The sequence below is a fragment of the Dama dama genome, chromosome 33 (assembly GCF_033118175.1).
Source record: "Dama dama isolate Ldn47 chromosome 33, ASM3311817v1, whole genome shotgun sequence".
NCBI classification, from domain to species: Eukaryota; Metazoa; Chordata; class Mammalia; order Artiodactyla; family Cervidae; genus Dama; species Dama dama.
In genome coordinates this window covers 34958618-34974549 of record NC_083713.1, presented here as the reverse complement: position 1 = coordinate 34974549, position 15932 = coordinate 34958618, and positions in this window count along the sequence as shown.

Sequence of the window (15932 nt, the reverse complement as noted above, 5' to 3'; positions counted from 1 at the left end):
CTTCCAGATGTTCAAGCTGGTTTTAGAAAAGGCAGAGGAACCAGAGATCAAATTGCTAATATCCGCTGGATTATCGAAAAAGCAAGAGAGTTCCAGAAAAACATCCATTTCTGCTTTATTGACTATGCCAAAGCCTTCGACTGTGTGGATCACAATAAACTGTGGAAAATTCTGAAAGAGATGGGAATACCAGACCACCTGATCTGCCTCTTGAGAAACCTGTATGCAGGTCAGGAAGCAACAGTTAGAACTGGACATGGAACAACAGACTGGTTCCAAATAGGAAAAGGAGTACATCAAGGCTGTATATTGTCACCCTGCTTATTTAACTTATGTGCAGAGCACATCATGAGAAACGCTGGGCTGGAAGAAGCACAAGCTGGAATCAAGATTGCCGGAGAAATATCAATAACCTCAGATATGCAGATGACACCACCCTTATGGCAGAGAGTGAAGAGGAACTAAAAAGCTCTTGATGAAAGTGAAAGAGAAGAGTGAAGAAGTTGGCTTAAAGCTTAACATTCAGAAAACTAAGATCATGGCATCTGGTCCCATCACCTCATGGGAAATAGATGGGCAGACAGTAGAAACCGTGTCAGACTTCATTTTTTTGGGCTCCAAAATCACTGCAGATGGTGACTGCTGCCATGAAATTAAAAGACACTTGCTCCTTGGAAGGAAAGTTATGACCAACCTAGATAGCATATTAAAAAGCAGAGACATTACTTTGCCAACAAAGGTCTGTCTGGTCAAGGCTATGGTTTTTCCAGTGGTCATGTATGGATGTGAGAGTTGGACTATAAAGAAAGCTGAGTGCTGAAGAATTGATGATTTTGAACTATGGTGTTGGAGAAGACTCTTGAGAGTCCCTTGGACTGCAAGGAGATCCAACCAGTCCATCCTGAAGGAGATTAGTCCTGCGTGTTCACTGGAAGGACTGATGCTGAAGCTGAAACTCCATTACTTTGGCCACCTGATGTGAAGAGTTGACTCATTGGAAAAGACCCTGATGCTGGGAGGGAATGGGGGCAGGAGGAGAAGGGGACGACAGAGGATGAGATGGCTGGATGGCATCACCGACTCGATGGGCATGAGTTTGAGTAAACTTCGGGAGCTGGTGATGGACAGGGAGGCCTGGTGTGCTGCAATTCATGGGGTTTCAAAGAGTTGGACATGACTGAGTGACTGAACTGAACTGAACTAACTACATAGGGCCAGTGTCCTGTTCTATCCCATCCTGGGTCCCCTCGGGGTACACTGTTGAGAATGGCTACACTGTTGGGAGGGGCTACTGTGGCTGAAGTCTTGGCAGCAGGCAGCCTGTTTGTCTGCATCCTGAGTTCCCTCAGGGCTCACCACTGGGGGCAACAGTAGTGGCTTGATGATTGCAACATCCTTTGTTTTCTGATATCGTAGGTAGGATTTTTCTTTCACAGTCCCTAATTTACACTATGTTAAGGTGTTGTTTGATACTATGTGCCTATATGCAACCCACTCCAGTATTCTTGCCTGGAAAATTGCATGGACAGAGAAGACTGGTGGGTTAGAGTCCATGGGATCACCAAGAGTCAGACACGACTGAGTGTGCACACACATTATGGTCTGTGCCTATATAAAGTTGCTGAGTCATCAAGTCGAGCAACTCCCTTCACATCTTTCAGCTTTCTGCAACTTTGATGCCAAACTTTGGGCATGGATGGCTTTTGAATTTGTCTGTGATTCTGCTTCCTTAGATATACCATGAAATTCTTGCACCATCTTTGTTGGTTTCTTCCAAGAAACAGGATTTGATTTCCTTCTGCTCCTAGAGCCTACATATTATTAAGCCAGTGAAAGGTTGGAGTTTCATCCTACATGAAAATGCTGACAAAAAAATTATTCCCCAGAAGAGATAGGGATGTGGGGTATTTGTACACAGCTTCCTGCAGGATTCTGTAAAATGTTCATGAGGTAAAAGGAAATAGACCAATAAACCAAAGATTCTCAAGGGTTCCTAGGGCAGGTTGTGTCCCCTGTCTGATTTCTTCATAAGGTTTTCTGTTCTGAAGAAAGAAGCCTCCAGGTACAGAGATGTGGGCCTTGGCAGTACCTAGTCAACAAAAGCTCACAGAAAGGGTGAAGGATAAGAGCAGGAAAAATAATTCTCCCATTGCTTGCATCACTTTTGCTAGAGCCCAGGCCAGTCCTTTCTAATTTGGGGGAGAGCCTTTTTCCTTCCGGTTTTGGTTAAAATGGTTTGCCTATATTCATGAACTCTCTGCTCATTTTGACCTTAAGCTTTTGTAAGTAAAACAAAACAGACTCATAAGCTAATTTGCTTTATTGCTCAGCTCATACCACCCTCTAATTCTGAGGCCATGCACATTGTGGAAAGTAAAGAAGAAGTGGTGAGAAAGATGAAACAAAAATTAAAAGGGATTGAAAGAGAAGCAGGTTAATATCTCAAAGTTGGTTGTTGTTATCCTCTTGTATCTCTACGGAGGTGTAATGTGGTAGGGTTACACAGCTGATAAATAATTGCTACAAAGTGACCTAATTTTCCAGTGGCTTCAAACAGTACAAGTTTATTCTTGCTCTCATCACACTCCATTGCAGATCTGGTAGGGAATGAAGGTGGTGAAGACTGAAGATCAGGCAGTTATCCAGGGGCCAAAGCTCATTCTGTATCATGACTCTATGTCTTCCAGGTCCTCATAGACACTCTAGTCATTCTCTAGTGGGAAGAGTCTGGAGGGCTCTGTAGGGGAGGCTTTTATGGTCAAGAATGAATTGTAGTTCATCACTTCTGTTCACAGATTCTATTGGTTAAACTTCAGTCATATGGCTGACTAGGAAATCTAGTGTCTCTGTATGCTTAGGAGGAAAAGGGAAACACAGTAAGTATCTGGCCAGGGTCTGTCATGACGTGTAAACAATTTAAGAGCAAAACACTGAGCTAGGAATATGAAGACACTAGTTTGACCCCTAACCTGGTTATTTAACCTGGTTACTTAACTTTATCTATAAAGTAATGACATTAATATACATGCCACTTACTTAGACTCAAAGACTGTTGGGACCCAAAAGTATACTAGGAATCATTGAGTTTAGGCATCTTTCTCTAAGTCTATACTTAAGACCTCCTGTGTCAAATTACTTGGGCAACAGCAGGACTTACTAAAAATCTCTGATGTAAGAAAGCCTTGGAATCTGTATTTTTATAATTATTCCAGGTGGATCTTCTCTATACAAAAGTTTAAGATCCACTTGTTTAACTTGTTTAAACTTTTAATTTTATAGTTACAGAAATAAAATCTCAAAGTAATATAGACTGACATTGGATAGTGCTAGATAGTATAGACCAAGTCTGAAATTCCTAACTCCTGAGTCACAACCCACATATATATATATACACATAAACACACATATATATATATATATATATATTTTTTTTTTTCTCTCTCTTTCCTAAATCACTCTGCCCAGTGAGGACATCTTTGAGTATCAGATAACATAATGTATGTAAACACATTCCATTTGAAATAAAGCATCATATTTTAAAATATTATTTAATTTTATAGCCCCTGGTTAGGAAACACCGTCTTTGGTTTTTATCTAGCTTTGAAAATATGATTCAACATTTATGAAAACTTAGAGGCAAAACGTGGCAACACTGGGCTAGTTTTTCAACTTTAAAATCTCCCTATTATTATTATATATATATATATATATATATATATATAAAGCCCTCTAGGCAATTTTAAAGTGCCACATGACAGAGCAAGCACCCACTGCACCTTGTAAATCCCCCGACAGTATTTCTCTACTTCTTTAGCTCTAACGACAATCTGTAGTGCAGTCACCTGCTGGTACATCTGCCTCACAAAACAGTGGTTTTCTTTTTTAAGGTGCTTAGGAATTTCCAGGGTATCTTGTAAAAGAATTTTTAAAAGACAGATAAAATCTCCCTATTATTTGAAAACAATCTCTCATTCCTAAAAGGTGCGCTAGACCAAGGCAGCCTTGTTGAATGTGTGTTGTATGCCTGGTATGTCTCCAGCCATCTGTATCCGAACTTTGAAGGTGAGGCTTGCTTTGAATTCCTGTACATCCAGCCTGTAAAATCCAAACCCGACCTCATGCCTGTAAAAAATTAACAGAAACTTCAATCAGATAGAATTCGGAGACCAGCAGGGGGAGCTCTCACGCCCTGTGACAATGGCGGAACTCAAAAGGAAGAAAGACTTCCCACCTGGCAATGAAAAGCCTTGAATACTCTGTTTACTATAAACCCTCCCAACTTCCTTTCCCCTCTCTATAAACATGTTTTCCTTCCCTTGGCACACAGGTAACTGCATGCGGCTCACATGGTTACAGACCTCGAATTGTAATTCCCTGTTGATCCTGGATAAACCCATCTTTGCTGGGAAAATAGCTAGCAGTCTGTTTCAGGTCAATGAGTCTATTGTTGGTATTGGGTAGAAGACCTCCTCATATCAGGTAACATCCTGGGCTTAATATAGATTTCTACCCGTCTCCCAGGGACAGTTTTTTCCCCCTCTCTAGAAGCAACGGAGTTTTCTATGTCCTGAGGGCTACTCTACTCCTATGGTGAATGAATTTTCCTTTTTCCTCTTCCCCAGAAGCAGTGCATTTTTGCCTGGGAGCTAGGAAGTTCAGGTGGAAGAGCTTGCTGCTCCCCACCCCAAAATAGAAGGCTTTTGCTTTTTTACTAGAGATGGTCTGGTGAAGTAAGAAGGGCTTTATGGCTGTCCCCCAACAGCCACTACTCACCTTCTGCACACATCACCAGATTTTTTGCCCTTACTCCAACTCTTTCTTATGAATATTTGATGGAGGCCCATAGACAACAGCTTATGAGAAAATATGAGTTTTCCTTGTTTCTGTGATTCTTAGGTTTTTCAAGCTTTTTCAAGCTATATGCTAGCCTACAGTTGTCCTATCTCATAAACTTATCTGAAGACAAAATAAGTTAGTCCATGTGACACATTTACAAGATAACTTAGCATATATTAAGATCCCAATAAATTTGGATTAGTGTTAATTACAATGCTAATAAACTTTTCTTGAGGTTTTGATATTTTCTAGTTTCCCATAGCTTGCTTCACTGTTATTTTCTTTTTCCTTTCTGACCCGTTTTGATGATATACTTCAAATTATAGACCTTTTACTCTAAGTCATTGCCAAAAAGAAATTTTTTTCTAAATGATCAGCTATGATGTTATTGGCTGTTATATTTATTCTTTGACATTCTATTTAAATTCTTGGTAATACTATTGCCAAGAAAATGACTGATGAAAATTGCACATTTTGAAGAAATTGGAATGAGATACACTTCCTGTAGCAGATATATACTGTTTTTTCATTTGCATGGAAAATATCTTCTTTAAAGAATATACTATAAATATCTTTTACATAATAAAATATTTTTAATTCAAAAAAGACAAAAATATTAACTTAAAAGGTATTTTACTAAATAGTGAAATCTGTTAAACAGCATATTGAAAACAGTCACTTCGATAGCTGCCAGCTCTACAGATTCCAACATTTTAGTTAAAAAAGAAAAGAAACATTTGTGTCAGGTAAATAATAAATGAATACTTAAGAACAGGAATAGCAAAACACCGATATACAAAATATAGTTGCAAGCAGTTTTTCTATTTCCTTGATCTATTTCTAAATCGATCTCCTTGTCAAAAAATGTTGCTCATCACTATTCTGGAGTCTGTAAATTTCTTAGGAATTTTTGATGTTATTAACATAGCAGTGTTCAAGACAGTGTAGCTCTGTCATTTTTGGAATGAATGAAATCATTAGCTTCAGACACCTCAATGACAAAGTCATTTGTTCAATCACTCATTTATCAAATACTGTGTGAAATTTACTGGCATGCTGGTAAAGGAGTAAGAAAGGATGAGATGAACTTCAAGGTATGATTATGTTCTGCGAACAATGTATACACAGCAGGGACTTCCCTGGTGGTCCAGTGGTTAAAAATCCGCCTTCCAATGTCAGGGACTCAGGTTCGATCCCTAGTTGGGAAACTAAGGCCCATCATGCCCCAGAGCAACTAAACATACGTGCCACAACTAGAGAAGCTTATGTGCTGAAAGGAAGACCCAACACAGCCCTCTCCCCCACCAAATGCATATACAACAAATAATGACAAGTCAATGAAAAACACCAAAGAGATTTAAATGATTCAGAAATATATGCGTTTCTAGTCAGAAATGTGAGCACACTGGATTAATTTGATTGACAGCTGAATATTTTGTTTTAGTTAGTTACTAAGCAAATCTACTTTTATAAATGCCCTCTACATATGAACTGGATAATAAAACTGAGAAGCAGACTTCATATAAATGAACAATGAAAAAAAGGAGAAAGTCTTGGAGGGAGACCAGTCTTCATGATTCCCAGTTAAGAGGCAACTTGATGAAAACTTAAGAGAGACCCTTTAAACATAGTCTGATTTTAGTAGTATCCCTAGGAGGCTTTGTAAAAAAAAAAGCTTGGCTCTGAGTTATTGATCACAGAAAATTGAGATTATTTTGTAGAATTTGAAACTGCTATATAAAATGATAGCATGTGGAATTTACTTCTACAATATTTACAGTGAAGGTTGTCAGTGAGCTTCATGTATAATATAAACATTTTAAAAGGGTAGTTTAGTAAAACAGGAAATAACCCAAGTTAGGATAGCTTCAATAGTCAATGAGAATAACCTGCATTCAAAAGCCACGGGAATTTAGGCTAATAGAATGCTGCCTATCACATATTTAAAATGTACAAAACAGTAAAGGAAGTAGAAGGAAATTTAAGAGCCGAGGTTTGAAACAACGAAGGTTGTGTTTTATTACAACGAAGGCATAGAATATGAACTGGACTTTTTCAGTCACTGAAACACTAGACAAGGGGTGGCCTGGTATCTTTAAATCTGTGAATGTAGATTGTTTCAAGAAATGTTGTATTTCAAGACAAATTTAATTAGACATATTTAACTAATAGAAATATTTTACTTCTATTAATGTATTTAGAGACACTAAAATTCAAATTCCAGTTGCATTATTTTAGGGCTTGGATACTTGCTCTTAATTAAAATACTTGTATCTTTTAATCCCCTTTATCCTTTAGATTTTTTGCTATATGTGAGAGTCTAAATCATGTAGAATTAGCGAGAATATAAACTCTTTTATACTGGCTTTATTTTAATATTATTAAAATCTTATTAAAATGTAGAAATGTTAAAATATTGTGTCTGTAAAATGTGATACTACTAGTAATTTTGGAGGGCTTAATTTTTTGAAGTGGATATTAATTGCTCTAAAGATTAAAGTGTTATTCTTTGATGTTTCTGGAATGTATTCATCCCTTGAGATATGCCATTATACACATTTCTTTCTGAGAAATTTTGCATTTAGAGACATGAGAGTTTAACTTACATGGCTGACTATTTTTTTTTCACTTTTTTACTCTTAAATTTAAAACATGCTCTGCTACTCCCATAAAATTGCTATGCTTTCACAGAAATATTAAAAATGCTTATTTAGAGAAAAAATTAATTTAAAACTTTTCCATAATGTGCTATGATATGCTCAACAATGACTGAGGAATAACTCAGAAAATATATTAAGTAAAATGTTCCTACTCTTAAAAAATTGACCATGTCAATAGTCAGAAAATATTCATGAAATAATTGCCAAAATGAGAGATACGGATAAAAATGGGAGTATAGTGAAGAGAAAAATTATTGCAAACTGGAATGCTTGGCAATCTATGAGGCGAAGCTTGAAGGAAGGGAGGCTTTGACTAGAGAAGATATTCCAAAGCAGAAGATTTGGTGAAAGTTTTATGAAAAGAGTTTAATTCTGGAATAGTGAGAAGTTTGGTCACCTTGTGAGATCAGTAATTTAGAGTCAAATTCTGGAGGATCGTAATGGAAACCAATAAAGGAAAGAAGGAAAAGTTGATTAAAAGCGGGGGGCGGGGGGGGGGGAGGCGGGAAGCCATGTAGACGAAGGAAAGTTTTAGGCTGAGATGGGGCCACGAAATCAGGTGAACTCCGGAGTGAAGTTTCAAGAGAGCATTAACAATTGAAGTAACAATATGAAAGTCTCAGGAGAAAAACAGTTATGATAAATGGTGGCAACAGGAATAGCCCACTCATCTGAGAAAAAGGAAAATTAGGGTCAAAGAAAGTTGTAGAGTTAAGTGTCTGTGTGTGTGTTCAGGATAGATAACACATTCTATAAAATGTGATCAAATGAAAATCAAACATCTGGCATGAATATATGGAACACACTATTTCACAAATATAATGAACACTAGAATTTTATAATTAAAACGTACTATGAATCCCTTTGACAGCTGGTAGCCTGGTGTTCAAGGGATGTATTTTTGATATATGGTAAAATTTACATTTCTGTTTTCCTGCAATAGATAATTGCCACAAATGACAATATGCCACTGATGTTATCAGTGTTGGGACAAGTTGGTGCAATTACTATTCTGTTAACCAAATAGGTCTGTGATAGCATCTTTCTGCTTAGGTTCTGTGAGACTGAGGTGGGTGAAAACTCAGTATTCCTAAGAATGTGGAATACCTATTTTGTAATGGATATTTGTTATTTCCTGTCTGTTTTGAATCTTTTCTGTAGAAATGGTTCATCAGTAGCCTTTAATATCCTGCAACTCCTCCCACCACCCCACCCAACCTAAAAGCTCTCATGTGATTCAGGTTTGTCAGTCAGAGTCCCCAAGCCTGGTCATAGTGATGGGTGATCACCTCAGGATAGATAGGCCTGTGACCAAGCCAAGGTGATTAGAGCATCCTCAAGGTTTTCACTAGAGACAGCTACAGGAAAGAGGTATACTTTAATCTTATCTGAGATTACTATTAATAAGGTAAAAGGACAAATAATTATGGACCTGTCAATTATGTCTGCAATCGTATCACAGCAACATTCCTGAGAATGAAGCCAGTTCAGAAAAAGCAGAGCTGAGCAATAGAGAAAGACATACCCTGATGAAATTGGTTTAGCTTCTGGGATCTGGCTGTGGTTGTACTTCTCAGTTACTTAAGCCTGTATATTCCCTTCTTTCCCACAGTTTACCATCAGTTGCTATAGAAAGGGTCCTGTTTAAAGGAACTAATGAGGACATTTGGGCATAAGGTAAGAAAGGTGCTTCCACACTGGCTCAGTGGTAAAGAATCCAACTTCCAATGCAGGAGACATGGTTTCAATTCCCAAATTAGGAAAATCCTCTAGAGGAGGAAATGGAAACCCACTCAAGTATTCTTGCCCAGAGAACCCCCATGGACAGAGGATCCTGGTGACCTACAGTCCATGGGCTCCCAGAGTCCATGGAGGTGCAAAGAGTTGACTCGAGTGAGTGACTAAACAATGACAAGGTAAGAAAAAATAAAGTATAAGCAAGAAGCATCATAACTCTATCCTTCTCTGAATACCTAGAATATTTTAATATTCATTTCCATAAGAAATGCACACTTCAATCCCTCCTGTGTGTTCCAGTCATTTATGTACTTATTTTACTTCTGGTACTAGAATGAGAGCCTCTTCAGAGCAGGGATAGTTTCTCAGTTTTTTTCTGACATTCTACTGTGTGGCATACACTGGAACTGGCCAGCCCTCAGTCATCCTGAGCTCTTTCCCCTTGTTCATCTACCACTGCAGAGACTAGCAAGGGTCATGTACTCACTTTCCTGATCTTTCTGTAGCTAGGAGTGATCCAATTTTGTCCAGTGAGATATAATTGGAAATATACCGAGAGAAATGTTTTATTTTTGGATGAAAGAAAATATGTATTTCTGGTATTCTTTGTTCTTGGTGCTAGGGATGGAAATGCAAAGATGATGTTGAACTACAGCAGCCATATTGTGATAAGGAGGCATAAGCATGAGGGAAACAAAAAGCCACCTTGTTTAAAATAGCAATTCCACTATTCCTGAAACTAACTGCATTAAACCTCCAAACTTCTTTTTCTGAATTCAGTTAACTAAAGTTGGACAGTCCATGTTTATCTAGGTCTTACCTTACCAAGTTAGTGATTATGTCCCAAACTTAGAGTTTCTTAGATAGGCATGAACTTCAATCTAGATATTAATGTCTACCAATCAGTAGTTTTGAGGGTGGCAAAATTTTCTGTTGGAAAACATGTAAGCATTAAAATCAGAGGACTTCGGTTGATTTCTATTGTTTGCAGATTACTGATTATGAGATATGACTTCATAAAAGTCAATAATAGTGGGTTTTAGTTTTCTTTGATTATATGTGAGAATAAATTGTGTTCCTTAAGTATTTCGCGGTTTGCCTTGGAAATGAACAGAGATCACTCTGTTGTTTTTGAGATTGTACCCAAGTACTTCATTCTGAACTCTTGTTGACTATGAGGGCTACTCCATTTCTTCTAAGGGATTCTTGCCCACATCAGTGCAAGCAAGATAATGCCCAGAATCCTTCACCTAGGCCTCAACAGTACGTGAACAGAGAACTTCCAGATATACAAGTTGTATTTAGAAAAGGCAGAGGAATCAGAGATCAAATTGCCATCACCATTGGATCATATGAAAAGCAAGGGAATTCCAGAAAAACATCTGTTTCTCTGACTATGCTAAAGCTTTTGACTGTGTGGATCACAACAAACTGTGGATAATTCTTAAAGAGATAGAATACCAGAGCACCTTACCTGCCTCCTAAGAAATCTGTATGCAGATCAAGAAGCAACATTTAGAACTGGACATAGAACAACAAACTGCTTCCAAGTTGGGAAGAAGTATGTCAAGGCTGTATCTTGTTACCCTGGTTATTTAACTCATATGCAGAGTACATCATGCGAAACGCTGGGCTGGATGAAGTTCATGCTGAAGTCAAGATTGCTGGGAGAAATATAAATAACCTCAGATATGCAGATAATACCACCCTAATAGCAGAAAGCCAAGAGGAACTAAAGAACCTCTTGATGAAGGTGAAAGAGGGGAGAGAAAAAGCTGACTTAAAACTCAACATTCAAAAAATTAAGATCATGGCATCTGGTGCCATCACTTCATGTCAGATGGGGAAAAAAATGGAAACAGTGACAGATTTTATTTTCTTGGACTCCAAAATCACTGAGGATGGTAACTACAGCCATGAAATTAAAAGACACTTGCTCCTTTGGAAAAAACCTATGACAAAACTAGACAGTATATTAAAAAGCCAAGACATCACTTTGCCAACAAAGTTTGGGATAATCAAAGCTATGATTTTTCCAGTAGTCATGTATGGATGTGAGAGTTGGACCATAAAGAAGGTTGAATGCCCAAGAATTGATGCTTTCGATCTGTGGTGCTAGAGAAGACTTTTTAGAGTCCTTTGGGTTGCCAGGAAATCAAACCAGTCAATCCTAAAAGAAACCAACCCTGTTTTGCATATAGGGTTATCGTTATCATCTTTCTAAATTCCATATATATGCATTAGTATACTGTATTGGTGTTTATCTTTCTGGCTTACTTCACTCTGTATAATGGGCTCCAGTTTCATCCATCTCATTAGAACTGATTCAAATGAATTCTTTTTAATTGCTGAGTAATATTCCATGGTGTATATGTACCATAGCTTCCTTATCCATTCGTCTGCTGATGGGCATCTAGGTTGCTTCCATGTCCTGGCTATTATAAATAGTGCTGCAATGAACATTGGGGTGCACGTAGAGAACAGCATCAAAACATGTATATTATCTAGGGTGAAACAGATCACCAGCCCAGGCTGGATGCATGAGACAAGTGCTCAGGCCTGGTGCACTGGGAAGATCCAGAGGAATTGGGTGGAGAGAGAGGTGGGAGGGGGGATTGGGATGGGGAATACTTGTAAATCCATGGCTGATTCATGTCAATGTATGACAAAAACCACCACAATATTGTAAAGTAATTAGCCTCCAACTAATAAAAATAAATGGAAAAAAAAAAAAAAAAAAACAACCCTGAATATTCTTTGGAAGGACTGATGCTGACGTTGAAACTCCAAAAATTTGGTCACCTGATGTAAAGAGCTGACTCATTGGAAAAGACCCTGGTGCTGAGAAAGATTGAGGGCAGGAGGAGAAGGGGGTGGCAGAGGATGAGATGGTTGTATGGCATCATCAGCTCAACGGTCATGAGTTTGAGCAAGCTCTGAGACATAGTGAAGGGCAGGGAAGCCTGGCATGCAGCAGTCCATGGGTTTGCAAAGACTCAGACACCTCTGAGCAATTGAACAACAACAAAATGTCACAGTTTTGACATAATAATTAAGCATGACAATGTATGTGAATATGTCTTATAAAATATAAATGCTAAACAAATATTATTTGGCTATTACTTTATTGATTCAACCTCCCCATGCAGAATGGAGCTGTGTCTTATTCTTATGATAGTAAAGAACAGAGAACTTCTAAGAGAATATTATTAATTACTTATTTTTCATAAATAAACTTGATTATGAAGTAACATATTTAAGCAGAAATACATTTCACTACAAAAATAATGCAATATTTTATTTGCAAATTGTGTACTATAATAATGACCTGTTTATGTCCATCTTCTATAATGGTAAAAGAACAAAGGGGATGTCTGGAGATGATTTGTTTGTAATGTCATGAAACTCCAGATTCAATGTGGTTATTCCAACAGTGCACAAGTGCTGACTTTTTAAGTTAAGCACTGAATGATTATAAACCTCACAGGCTATTTTGATATCTTACTTTAAAAGTAATATGGAAGAGTCTTTGACTATGTCTAAAATAATACCCGAAAAATCCAATATTTGTGTAAAATTTCAAAGGATCAGCTGTTTAAACAATAGCTTGATTAAATATCAATACATGTTTTGCAAGCATTGTAAAATTTACCCTGTTATTATCTCATAACGTAATTTTCAACTGGTAAACAGATTTTCCTGAAAGCAACCAAATTATAGTGTACTGTGTCCTTGTCCCAAAATGTAAAGTGTTCTACACAAAACACTCCAGGGAACGTATAAGCTCCTATCTCTCGTCCTACGTACCAAAGATCAAAAAGGTCATTTGGCTAGTTTTAAAACAGTTTCACTCCAAAAATGCAAGAGAATTTATGTCTTTTTTTCAGTCTTATTCTTTACAAAACTTAAACTCTTTTCACTGTGCATTATCTAAAACAAATAATACTATAACAAAATACAGACACCAAAAGAATATCTTGTGGATGGAAGAAGATTTTATTCCATTTGAATATTTATTTTCCGATTTTTATATTTCCTTCCTCTACTGTAAACTTTCCTGATTCTTTCAAATGTTATTATAAATGATTTCTGTTTTTTGCTTTTAAAAATATCTCTGTCCATTTGGACTGTAATCATTTACTGCTAGTTACTTAAAAAGGGAACACATGATAAGTATAGCTGTTTTGGGTTTAGGGCACAGTATGGATGGTTTACTTCTTTATTTAATTTGATTAAGAATAAAATATATAGAAATTCAAATATATTTAAAATGCAAGCTTTTACAAAGTAAGGATTATGCTTTCTACCATTTTTGTAACTTTGTTATAATATTAAAATACTAGTCTGACAACTAGTACTGGATTAGTATTTGTTTTATTGACTTATAGATCAATAACTTTCAGATATTGTTAGTACATCTACAGTGGAAAGTATTATTAAAAAAGCAAAAATTTACAAAAGAAATAATTGCTATTTTTGGTAATTTTTTTTACTTATGCATGATAGAGATATAATTTTATAAACATCTATTAGTACTATAAACCCTAAAATTTTATTCACTCAACCCTGATTAATATAGACAGCTAATGAGTAAATAGACTTTTTAGCAGTGGTAAAGGGTTGAGGATGAATTTTCCTCATTATTGATACTAAATTGAAAATCAATAGTGTTTTTGCCCAGAGAGAAACAAAATTAAGCCATTTCAACACTAAATTGGTATTTATCTTTTTTTTTTAGATCTAAAGAACTGCTTTGATTTTTACTCATAAAAGAAATTTCTTTTCATAAATTAGATTATTTTTCAACCCCTCTCCCCAATTTCAATCTTTCTAGTAACAATGTATTACTATACATATATTACTATATATAATAATGCATCTTCATACAAGATATAAACCAAACTCATTTCTCTATTATTTAGCTTTGAGCAATATACATTGTTAGACTTCCAGGAGATGATAAGTATGCATATTTTAATATAATGTATAAATTTTATAAAGTATATATTTTAAAAGTTGATTTAGTGTTCCTGTACCATTCTGATGCTGTTTTGCAACAAATATATTTAAAAAAAAAAAAGACAGGAAAAAAAATTAGTGTACTTACCAGGCTGCCAAGAATTCTCCTTATGGATCTATGTAATGCCTCTAATTTCTAATGGGTTGCTTTTATAGCTTTTGGAATATTGCCATTGAATTTTCCCTTAATTTATTGTCAGACTGTTTCCAGTGGATTTCTCACAATGGTTTGCTGAATTCTCCTTAGCAAAGCTACTCTGAAGTCACCTGAGCCTTAGCCAAGAGAGGACTCTTTCGACCCACTTCCATAGGTTGTTGAGCTTAGCTCAGGGAATTGCTCCATCCTGACCAACAGGGCTCTTCCAGGTAAAGCCATTCTACATCCAAAGAATTGCTGGACCTTTCCCAGCACATTGGCAAACCCTGCTGGACTGACCCCAGTGAAATGGCAGATTGTAATCAGTTGGCGGCTGCCAGCAGAAATGGCAGCCCACACTACTCAAAGTTGACACCTTTCATGAGGTAATTTGGTGACGCTGGGGAAAAAGCTGTAGTCATGGTTATAACAAATTAGTGTTTAGTATCAGGAAAGCTATTGCTCATCACAAACCCCCAACACAACCACCATATAAATTCACAAATTAGAGCTGAATTACAGATTTCTCACACATCTTCCTTGTTCTATCCAGTTTTTCTTTCTCCAGAGCATTGATTTCAAATTTTAGTCTACAATTATAGCACCAAAATGTATTTTGATCACTTTATTAAAGATTTTTTTTGCAAATACAGTTATTATATATGACTTTTATCATTATTTATTATTCCTTCTACATTTCTATAGATCCATTAATTATGATAATGGAACCGCCACAATTTTATTTTAGTTTGATACATATTTTTAGTTTGCATATATTTGTTTGTTTGTTTCACAATGTTTAAGAAGCATGAGTTGAGCATTTTCTAAAAACCCTGGAGCCAAAACTATTCACTATTCCCTAGAATTACTATATAAGTTCCCTGAACAAAGTTGAGGACAATTGAATTTAAGAGAGCGTTTAATAGACAGGGCAAGCACCTAAACCCCCTGATACTCTTGTATTTTTTACTTGATAATTAGGAATAAACACTGAGAAGTTTAGAAATTTGTCAACCTATTACTGTTAGCCATAATTTGAAGATTTATCTTTGAAGTCAATGCATATATTTTTTTGTTTCAACCTGTAAATACTCTCAATCAAACATACCACTGGTATAAACATAAAGTTATTAAAAAATTTTTACCCTTATGTAATTTCAGAATTATAGACAAGTTCCAGAGTAGTTTAAACAATTCCTAAGACCCTTTACTCAGATTCCGCAAGTGTTAACTTCCCAATTTCTTTTTGTCTCTCTAAAATATGTGGCCAACAGGTAAGGAATCCATCTGCAATGCAGGAGATACAGGAGACATGGGTTTGACCCAGGGGTTGGGAGATCCCCTGGAAGAGAAAATGAGAACCCACTCCAGTCTTCTTTCTTGAGAAATCCCATGGACAGAGGAGCCTGGCAGTCTATATAGTCCACAGGGTCACAAAAGAGCCAGACACGACTGAGTGACTAAGCACACAAAATATATGCATATTATCTCTTTTAACATTTTGAAAGAAAGTTGCAGATCTAATGTCTTTTTACTCATAAATC